This window comes from Callospermophilus lateralis, chromosome 4 (genome assembly GCF_048772815.1).
Source record: "Callospermophilus lateralis isolate mCalLat2 chromosome 4, mCalLat2.hap1, whole genome shotgun sequence".
Classification (NCBI taxonomy): domain Eukaryota; kingdom Metazoa; phylum Chordata; class Mammalia; order Rodentia; family Sciuridae; genus Callospermophilus; species Callospermophilus lateralis.
The window spans coordinates 43,449,735-43,460,316 of record NC_135308.1 but is presented as its reverse complement, the minus strand read 5'-3'; the positions used below and the strand labels follow the sequence as shown (position 1 = coordinate 43,460,316).

The 10,582-nt window shown below is 35.3% G+C and overlaps 1 pseudogene; it reads left to right on the top strand.

The window, feature by feature from the left end:
• Positions 1 to 349: 349 nt before the first annotated feature.
• The window catches only part of LOC143398209 (tRNA methyltransferase 10 homolog A pseudogene), a 108,011-nt pseudogene continuing 97,778 nt past the window's right edge, over positions 350 to 10,582 (top strand).

Sequence of the window (10,582 nt, the reverse complement as noted above, 5' to 3'; positions counted from 1 at the left end):
TAGGGAGACATTAAATATTTCTCAAGTTTCTTAGGTATACTTATATATGAAATGGGTTTTCGTGGGACAGAGCAACTCAGGTTAGAGTTAAAAAATCAACTTTTGTTTATGTCATGGTAATAATCGTGGGCTTCATCCCTGACCTTCTGGGTGAGAATTCAGTCAATTCAACAGGCATCCTCACCATCCCCCAATATTATTCATGGGATTTTCCCCTGCCAAGGGTATGTGGGTTGTATGGATGGCCTTTTTAACCTTATCGCTGGTCAGGACAAAGGATATGGGGATGCTTTTACATCAGGCCAGAGTTCGGTCTCTTTTACCAGGTGCACCTAATAATTGAGATGACATGAAGGAGCTTCGCATCAAGCAGCCCTGTGCCTCCTGGTGGTTCTATCCATTAGCTACTCTTTCCCCACAGGCTGCAATGATGGATGCAGAAACTCAGGTCTTGGCTTCAGCCCTCCACACTGTTCAAGTTCTCATTCAGATTAAACATGCTATAACCTTGTTAATTGAGGAAACTACTCAGATAAGAACAGTGGATTTACAAAATAGGATGGCACTGGATATGCTTGTATCTGCCCTAGGAAGAACACGCAAAGTCCTGGAGACAGAATATTACGTGAATATAATTGATAATCAACACAATATTACTCATGCTTTATCCCAAGCATCTAAACAAATCAATGCTATTTATTCCCATTTGATTGTTCCATTATCTAAATGGTTAAGCTCCCTTTCCTTGACAAGGCACCATACATTCTACGTTACCTCAATGATCTTAGCACGACTGCTGATAGCTTCTTGCACTTAGTACTGCTGTTGTGGAGTATGGATGCAATATGCCTCCAGAGCCCTGTCTCAAGGGCTTTATAGAAGAATGGGATGGAATGAAGTTGTGGGAGACATTAAGGGATTTCTGAGGAATCGAAGAAATGAGGGATTGGGAAAAACACTAATCAGCGTATAGGAAAGCTTTCAGCAAGATAAGAAGGACTCTAATGAATGCAGTAAGGAAGGAAAAGGAGAGAGAAAGCTGACCATTTTTCTTATCTCCAATCTTAGGATCAACAGGGTAAGAATCAAAGAGTGATCTTAGTTATATGGTGAAAGAATGACCTCATAAAACATCTGCAGAAATCCACCTGCTCAGTGGGCATGCAACTTATCCTATATATTCCCCTGCTTGTTGAAATGGTGGGGTTCTTCATTGTATCCTGGCTTTACCACCATTGAGAAGCATGTGGTTAATAAAATGTCCAAACCCTCTCCACTGAGTGCCCTGAGTTCTCTTTGGGGGATTGGAAAACAGCACACTGGGGCTTTTGCAGCCCTGGGATTCAGCAGATGGTATTAGTAGTTGGGACTTTTAAGAGGTATTTAGGTTATAAGGGTTTGCCTTCCTAAATGAATGGATTAATGCTATTACCACAGGAGGGGGTTAGTGATAAGTTCTGATGAGTTTAAACCCCTTCTTTTACTCTTCTCTCCCTCTCCCGCACTACCCCACACCCCTGTGCTCTTTCCCTTGTGGTATCTTCTGTCTCATTAGACCGAAAAAAGAAAGTCATCTTAAGACCAGATTCAGCCCTTGTTCTTGGACTTCTAAGCTTCTAGAAATGTGAGCTCAAGAAACTTCTACTTTCTATCTTTTACCTAGTCTTTGATATGTTGTCATAGCAACAGAAAATGCATTAAGACACTTATAAAATAAATTAGTTAAAAGGGGCATGTCTGAAAGTTAATTCTGAAGGTAAGCAGATCTGGGTTCTGTCAAATCAAGTCTAAAAAGAGCAGCTTTCCCTCCAGTTTCAAACTCTACAGTCAAGGAGAACATCAGTTCAAAGTTTTTGATGATGCATGATGGAAGATGCCATCTACCTGTTTGGAATAGCCGTGTGCTTATGAATCAGTGGAAATTAGTCATTGATTTGACATGGTAACAAAAGGTTCAAAATGCAAAATCTCCTGAGGCACATGTTTTTTCACATTCCTCAGCATTTAAATGAAGAATGTTGAGAACTTTTATAAAGTAGGTTTCATGAGGTTGCATTCTCACAATGGAAGTGAAGTAGTAAGGAGAAAAGAGGAAAGGTGAAGAGAAGTTAGGTTAATCTGAACTCTTTCTACTCAGTGGTAAATAGCTAGACCTTCCTTTCCCATTTTTCTTTCTATTTTGGTTCTTTGTTTGCTGTTTTTATTTTCAAACAAAACATAGATGCCTTATGATTACCCCACTTTTTAAAAGCAAATTTCTCCCTCCCTTTATTTCAGTGGAGTTGAGTTCAGACTGAGTTTTGGCTTCTGTCCACTAATGCAATAAACTTGGATAAAATCTTCCTTGCCTGTTTAAGATTGTGAAGTGCAGTTTTTGTGTTGACACAGACCAAACACAAAAACCATTATTCCTCAAACTGGACTCACCATAATCATAAGAAACTATATTTTTAGAGAGATGATTAGTTTGTTTTAAAAAATCTTGTTAGGTGTTTTTCTTTTTATTTTTCGCTCTTGGTGATAACAAAGAGAAGATCTGGAGAATAGTTTTGGTAAAACTGAAACCTGAAATCAGCAAGTTTACATTTGTACCAATGTTAAATAATTGACCAGCTTTTTGCAAACTACTGAGCCAGGCTCTTTTCATGCCCTAGTTCTTTGCTTGCTTTGAAACTGCAGTTAGAACATGTAGTAGGACCTCTAAAGGGTGCTGGAAACTCATCTTATACACCTATTAGTAGATTCCAAATATTTCTCTTTCTTCTAAAGAAAGAAACTTAATTTAATTCACCTAGGTTTACAGGTGAGGAGAGGCTCATTTGAGCATTTTCTGTATTTTATTTCTGTGTATTATGCCTTCTTTCTTCAAGGTAGGTATTGGATATTCTCCTGTCTATCTATCCTGAATTTACCTAGGTGACTTAAGGACAGCAGTATTCACCCCAGAAAAGATAAGTAGACCAATTTCATACCATTTTAAGCTAAAAAGGATCTTTGGGGTTATAGAATATCATAGTATTAATTTGCAGGTGAAGAAAATATGTGGCTTTTTTCAAATCACATAGAAGTTGATGATAGAAATGAGACCAAGAATGAGGAATTCTCGTCTATTACTTTTCCATTATTTTCCATTTCTGATGTTTTTTTTTTTCTTTTTTATGTCATTTGTTCCTGTGTCCTCTGATTGTGTGCTTCATATCATATCACATGGAATCCAGGATTCCATACCTACACTGTCTTTATTATAGTCTTCATGAGTCATTCTGCCTAGGAATTATGGTTTAAAAGAAGAATGCAAAAATATAAAGTAGAAATTCAATGTTCTTTATGATGGGATTTGTTTTTGGAGAATGAGTATCTTTCATACCAGGAGCCAATTCTCTTCTCCACCCTCCACCCCCACCACATGATATCTGCTACAGAAGGAGAGCTTTGCCATTACAATTTGTTGATTAATTCAGTTCAAATAAAAGGCATATTCTGAATATTGGGCCATTTCTGAATTAAAATGACTTTAACATACAATTTATAAGAAGGTTATCCAATATGATATCATTTAACTTTTTCCTATCCAGACTAGAGAAGCTCTTAACTAGCACCTTCTCATTTCTTTTAGTAGGAGAGGAATCAAACTGTGAAGAAATCCCTCAAATGGATCACCTCTGCTTACAGACAATCCCATTTCCTGGCTTAAATGTTAACTGAAGTAATTCCAGCATTAAGGAAAATAAAAGCAATTAAACATCACACTTGGATTCATATAAAACAAAATTATAGTTTGACTTCTAAGTAGAAGTTTTTCCTGTTCCTCCTTCACCACACATCACTTTTGTGACTTCAAAAGGTGTAGAAATTTCTCCCCACCAGCAAGAAAACAATGACTTCTGCAGTTAACAACAGCTCAGATGTCCTCTAACCCAATTTGATTCAGATACTACCTAGAGATACTGTCAGATTCTGGAAATAGCATCAGATCTCACTGGTTATTACGCAATCTCAGTAATTTCCCTTTGAGATGCCAGACTCAAGCACCAGGTTGTTTACCTGTGATTCTGACCAACCTGCTACACATTGAGGCTCCCACCACTCTATCCTTGGTCAGGTAAAGCAGCTCAAAGTATTTATGGAAACACTCATGTTTATTGATTAATATAAAGGTTATTTATAACAAAATAACAGATGCATAGGGGGACATAGAGGAGAAGATTGTGGACATTTCCATAACCTCTCTGGGTATGCTGCCCCGCAGGGACATCCATGTGCTCTGCAGTCTAGATGTTTTCCAACCTTATCCTTCAGCATTTTTAGGGAGGCTTCAACACACAGGTGTGATTGATTAAGGGACTGGCCAATGTGGGGTAACTTAACTTTCAGTCCTGGTCCCTTCTTCCAAGAGATCAGGAAATAGGGCCGAAAGTTCTAACCTCCTAACCCTGCCTGGGTCTTTCTTCTGACCAGGCATCATCCAGAAGCTACCTAGGGGACCCCAGTCATCACCATACAAAAACTGTACTCATTACCTAGGAAACTTCAAGGACATTAAGAGTTGTATGTCAGAAAATGGGGGCTAAGATGAGATCTATATTTCTAAATGTCACAACTGCAAAAAAAAAAAAAAAAAGAAAAAACAAAATAAAATAATAACAGAAAATCCAGTATCTCTTTTTTTCTTGAATTTGATTCAAACTAATGAACCCCCCCCCCACACACACACACATTTTGGCCAGTCTTATGAAAAATGCTTTCTTGATCAAATAGATCTGAAATTATAAAGCATAGGGAATTAGTTCATAACATTCTTCATCTTTCCTGTCATCTAGATGAAGATTCTTTCTCCACACTGAAAGTACCAGCCTCTAGTGTCATAAATAAGTTCACATCTTTATACTTTAAGGGTTCTCTGTAAGTTCTGAAGCATATTGCTGTTTTTATATCCAGCTTTAGTGTGAATTTAATGTCATTATAGAGTTTCTTAGTATTTTTTTTCTCTTTTGCTTTCCATCCTAATTCCTGGAGTCATAAAGACATTACTGTCTTTTAAGATCCCCGTGTTCCCACAGGGCTACTCCTTGAACAGATAAAAGCTTAGAGGGGAATTGACCTTTCAGCAGATCCTTCATTTTTATGCTTGTTAGCAAGTTGTACGTTTTTGAGAACTACCTTTCTAAGGTTTTTAAGGCTGCAGGTCCATTTTGTACTTTCTCTTCCCTCCATAAGATACCTGTCTCTGATTGTTTTTTTAAAAAAATGACCCTGTTTAACATTAAACACTAGAAAATCCGAATGAGAGACAAGTCCAAGGGACTCAGAATGATTCTCAATCGTCTCAAATACCTTGAGAGAGAGCAAGAGAACATATATTTGCAGAAAATAGTTGAATTGATCAATGAAGAGAAAAAAAAAGTGAAAATAAGAAAATATGGGGGTAGAAATTTAAAAAGGCACAGAAATGAAGTTCATTACCCCTCAGGACGTATTATGGTAATCTTAAAAAAAAATCCCCAGAGTAAAATTTATTTTTTGGTTTCAATTAAAAATGATAAGGTTAACCTAAATTGAAGAATATTGTATTGACTATCCATTTTCCATCAATAAGTATTTAAATTGCCTCAGGAGTGAAATAATATTATCTTTCCAAGAACAAAATCTTGTTTGGAGTTGAAAGCTTTTTGTTGTTGTTGTTTTGGTATCAAGGATGGAACACAGGGGTCCTTAACCAATGAGCCACATCCGAAGCCCTTCTTTATATTTTATTTAGAGGCAAGGTCTCACTGAGTTGCTTAGGGCCTCGATAAATTGCTGAGACTGGATTTGAACTCATGATCCTCCTCCCTCAGCCTCCTGAGCCTCTGGAATTGCAGGCGTGTTATACTGTGCCCAGCTTGGATTTGGGAGATTTTTCTGCTCACTAGTATATCCCAGGGCCTAGAACTGGAGTCCTGGTACAAGTCAGGAACTTGGTGAGCCTTTGCTAAATTGATGTACTGGACCAGCACTTCTTAAAGCATTGTCAGAATCCTAGACTATTCCTTCCATAGTTAACAATATTTTGTAAAAGGGAGTTCTCTGCTTAAAGTCGTTTGAGAACCATGGTGTGTCAGAATTGAACTTTAGATATTCAAGTTCTATATAACAAAATGACTTAAAGATTTTTTTGCTTAGAGGAGTGAGTAACTGTGCTTGACTATGGTAACCTTTTCATAAATAATAACTGACCCTTTCTTACTTCTAGTGGGAGATGCAATTCTGAGCCAGTATTGTCCTAGTGTGGGATGTGTCATTAAACCTAGGTGTACACTTAATAGTGTTCTGCTTTGAATTCAGATTCCACGTAGGAAGTTATTTTTTAAAATATAGTAGAGAGCCAGCATCCCATTGATGATACTCCAAAGAGAGTAAAGCTTTCATGGATTCCCAAATTCAGACTTAAAGTAAAAATTACTTCATTGTAAGCACCATTTTAAGGATTTTATATATACTTTCATTCAATCTTCCAATTATATGGGATAGAGGGTAAAATTATGTCCACTTTACAAATGGTGAAACTGAGGCACAGAAGACGTTTATACACTTTACCTAAGTTCACATAGCCACTAGTAGCAATCCAGGATTTAAACACAGGAATTTAACCATGGTCTGGTACTGATATCGGTGCCCTTTAAAACTAATTGTTAATTTGGTAATGATCTCTCTTATTTCATTTTTATGATCTCACTTATTAATTTCCCACATGACATATTTTACGACTAGCATTTAAATAAAATCTGTTTGGATTTGAATATATCTGATTGTATGCTATTTATAGAGTAATGGAGATGTATTTTGAACTACAGACTTAATTATTTATTTATTTATGGTGGACGGCAGGGTGGAACCCAGGGTTTTGTACACATGCAGTGGGTATCATTGAGCTATATTCCCAGCTTCAACTTTAGACTTTTAATGCTAAGTTAGCAGTAATGATTCAAGAAAAGCATAATAACCGAGTGTATTACTATTAATCCAATACAGAAAAAATAATGCATAGGAAAAAAATGAGCTCAAGACTGCAAGTGTATTTAAAGCAGATGAATGGAAAAATGATGCATAAACAGAAATTAGTCCAAACATAAAAATAATTACAATACATGTAAATGAACTACACTCATCAGTTAAAGATTGAAATTATTTGCATATGAAGGAAATTAATCCTAATCCTGTATATAAGAAGGATGCTGTTATGGACTGGGTTGTGTCTTCCCAAAATTCATATATTGAAGCCCTAATCCTAATATGACTATAATTGAAGTAGCATTTTTCAAAGAGGTAATTGAGGTAAACTGAGGTGAGAAGAGTGGGATCTTAACCCAATGGGATTGATTTTTTTTTTTAAGAAGCTCCTTTTCTCCACGTACACACAGAGACAGGCCACACAAAGATGGTAACAAGAAGGGGCCAACTGCAGGATAGGAACTGAGACCTTGCCAGACACTAACCTTGCAGACACCTTGATCTTGAACTTCAGAACTTTGAGAAAATAAATTTCTGTTGTTTATGCCACCCATCCAGCCTGTGGCATTTTGTCATAGCAGCTCAAACCACTTATATAGGCACCTGAGACTTCTTCACAGAAGTTCGAAAGGAAAAGGATGTTAAAATACATACTAGTTAAGTCCTAACATAAGAGAGCTGGTGTAGCTACATAAATTTTTTTTTTAATTTTTATTATTGGTTGTTCAAAACATTACATAGTTCTTGACATATCATATTTCATACATTTGATTCAAGTGGGTTAGGAACTCCCATTTTTACCCCGTATACAGATTGCAGAATCACATCGGTTACACATCCACTGTTTTACATATTGCCATACTAGTGTCTATTGTAAAAAATTTTAAAAATAAATTATTTTCTTAAGGATAAAGAAACTCACTTAATAATGATGAAAGTTCTGATTCATCTGATTCTGTAACAAAAATGGTAAAAGCCTCAGAGAGAAACTGACTAGTTCCCCATCATAATGAGGTTATTTCAAGTTCATTCTCTTTACTAACGGGTAAAGCAAAGTTAAATGAACTTACAGAAAATTTGAACAACACAATTTACAGATTTGACTGAAATCAAATTCAGATTCAAACTGAAACTGGAGTTGTGCAATAAAACTAGATTCCCCACTTCACCAATTTCTTTGTGGGTTCTTGTCTCCCAAATTTGAAGAATAAAACCCATTGACGATAACAGAAGGCAAGAGTGAACGGAGAAGGATTTACTCCAGTGAGAAGAGACAGAACTCCCACAAAGCAAGAAGAGAACTGAGAGCAAGTGTTTCCACTTGAATGTACTAGTCTAGGGTCAAAGTAGCTTCTGGGTAGGGGTATTAATCAAAATCCATGCAAAACAGCTATTGAAAATGTACCAAAGCCATTCGTCAAAATTTATGTTAAACAGATATTAAAAAAAAAATCTCAAGCTATTGTGTCCTCAGGGACTTTTAATGCTTCCTGTAACTTCCATCTGGGTTCATCCCTCTTCTTCCACTTTCCCTCAGGTCTGGGACAAAAGAGTTGTCGGGAATGTTCCCATTGGTTAGCCTCATTCATGGTCTTTATGTTTGAAAAAGACCTTAATGGGGTGCTGATCACCTGACCAATGACTATCTATTTTTATTCATAACTTTTCTGGAAAAAAAGGGAAAACTTTTTTTTTTTTTTTGGTAATTGTTTTTCCCCAAAACATCCCCTACCTAATTAGTTCCCCTAATTGTATGACAACTTATCCTTTTTTTGCTTATCTAGTTCTACCCTAGGAAATTGTAAATGATATAGTTTAGTTTTGCCTGTTATTGAACTTTGAGAAGTAGAAATGTGATTTTTCTTGTGTGTAACTTGCTCATTGTCTGCCATATTCAAAAGTTTGATTAAGAGGAACCCAAGTAAACATAATTGAATTCATCGTGGTCTTTAGTTCATGACACAACTTATGGTGGCCTTTATTTTTTTATTTATAAATAACCATAATGCAACGTAAAAAATTAATATTATTAATAGCTATATCTCTGTGTATATATTACTTCTTAATGCATCTCTACTGCCTTATAATATGGCCAAGGAGAAACAATTCAGAACTTTATTAATCAACTCTTTGCTTTGCTTTTGTATTTTCCTTTTCCTCATTCTCTTTGTAGTATTTTTATAACTTGGTCAAATTTGTTTGCATCCTTAAACCCCATATTATTTAGTAATGCTTATTTGTAAGCATTATAAAAGTTATGAAGGACAGAAGTGTCTGAGTGTTGTATGAAAAAAATTTCAACATCACCAGTCATCAGGGAAAGTAAGTCAAAACCATAGTGAGAATGACTATTTTCAGAAAGAAAGAAATTACAAGTACTAGTGAGACCATGTAAAAAGAACTCTTTACACACCAGAAATGAGAATATAAATTAATACAACTGTTCTGGAAAATAGTATAGAGTTTGCTCAAAAAAAAAATAGAAGTACCATCTGATCCAGTAATTCCACTACTGGGATATATCCAAAGGAAATTAAAACAGTATGTTGAAGAGACATCTGGACTCCCATGTTTATTGTAGTCACTAGCCACAGTAACTAAGAAAACATCTGAATGTCCATCCACAGAATTTTGGATAAAGAAAATGTATATATACAAAATAGAACACTACTCAGCCATGAAGAATACAAAATGTTGCCATTTATGAAAACAGGAATATAACTAGAGGTCATTGTGTTAAGTGAGAGGAGAAAGACAATCACTACATGATCTCATTCATATGCAGAATCTAAAAACAATTAATTTCATAAAACAGAAGAATAGTAGTTACCAGAGGCTAGAGAAAGTAGGGGAAAGGTAGAGTTGGAAAAATCAATTGTATTAAATTATAGTCAGAGATGAGAAAAAGTTTTGCTGTACAGTTGCACAGCAGGGAAATTATTGATAAAAATAATGCAGTGTGTATTTAAAAAAATCTGGGAGAAAGGATTTTGAATGTTTTCACCATAAAAATATGATATATGTTAAATGAGATAGATATGTATAATTTTTAATGTGTCAATGAAAAAATACTTAAAAATTAGATGCAGGTAGTATTTTAAATTTAATATTTTTGGATCTTTAATCATGGAGAAAATTATTTTGGTTATATTATCTTTGGTACCAATTACTTTATAATTATCACATGTTGAACTAAATGTATTTAATAGTATGCAATTTGGTAAAAGACAACATGTTCACATTCATTAAACCAAAACCCAAATAGATATAATAAACATAATTTTATTCCTAAATCTTTTCTCATAATATTTGATAATTCTTGCCATCCCCATTAATAATCTTCCCATCATCAGTAAAATAGTGACTCATTTTCTTTTGATGAGTTTACATTTTAGACAACTGTAGAAAGGAAACACACAACACGTATTTCTTTTTCTGCCTTCTTTCATTCATAATATTAATTTTGAGATCCATCCATGTTATTCTGTGTATCAAGACTCATTGCTTTTGGTTATTGAGTAGCATTCCATTATAAGGATATAGCATGATATCTTTATCTGTTTATCTCTTGGTGGACATTTTATTTGTTCCC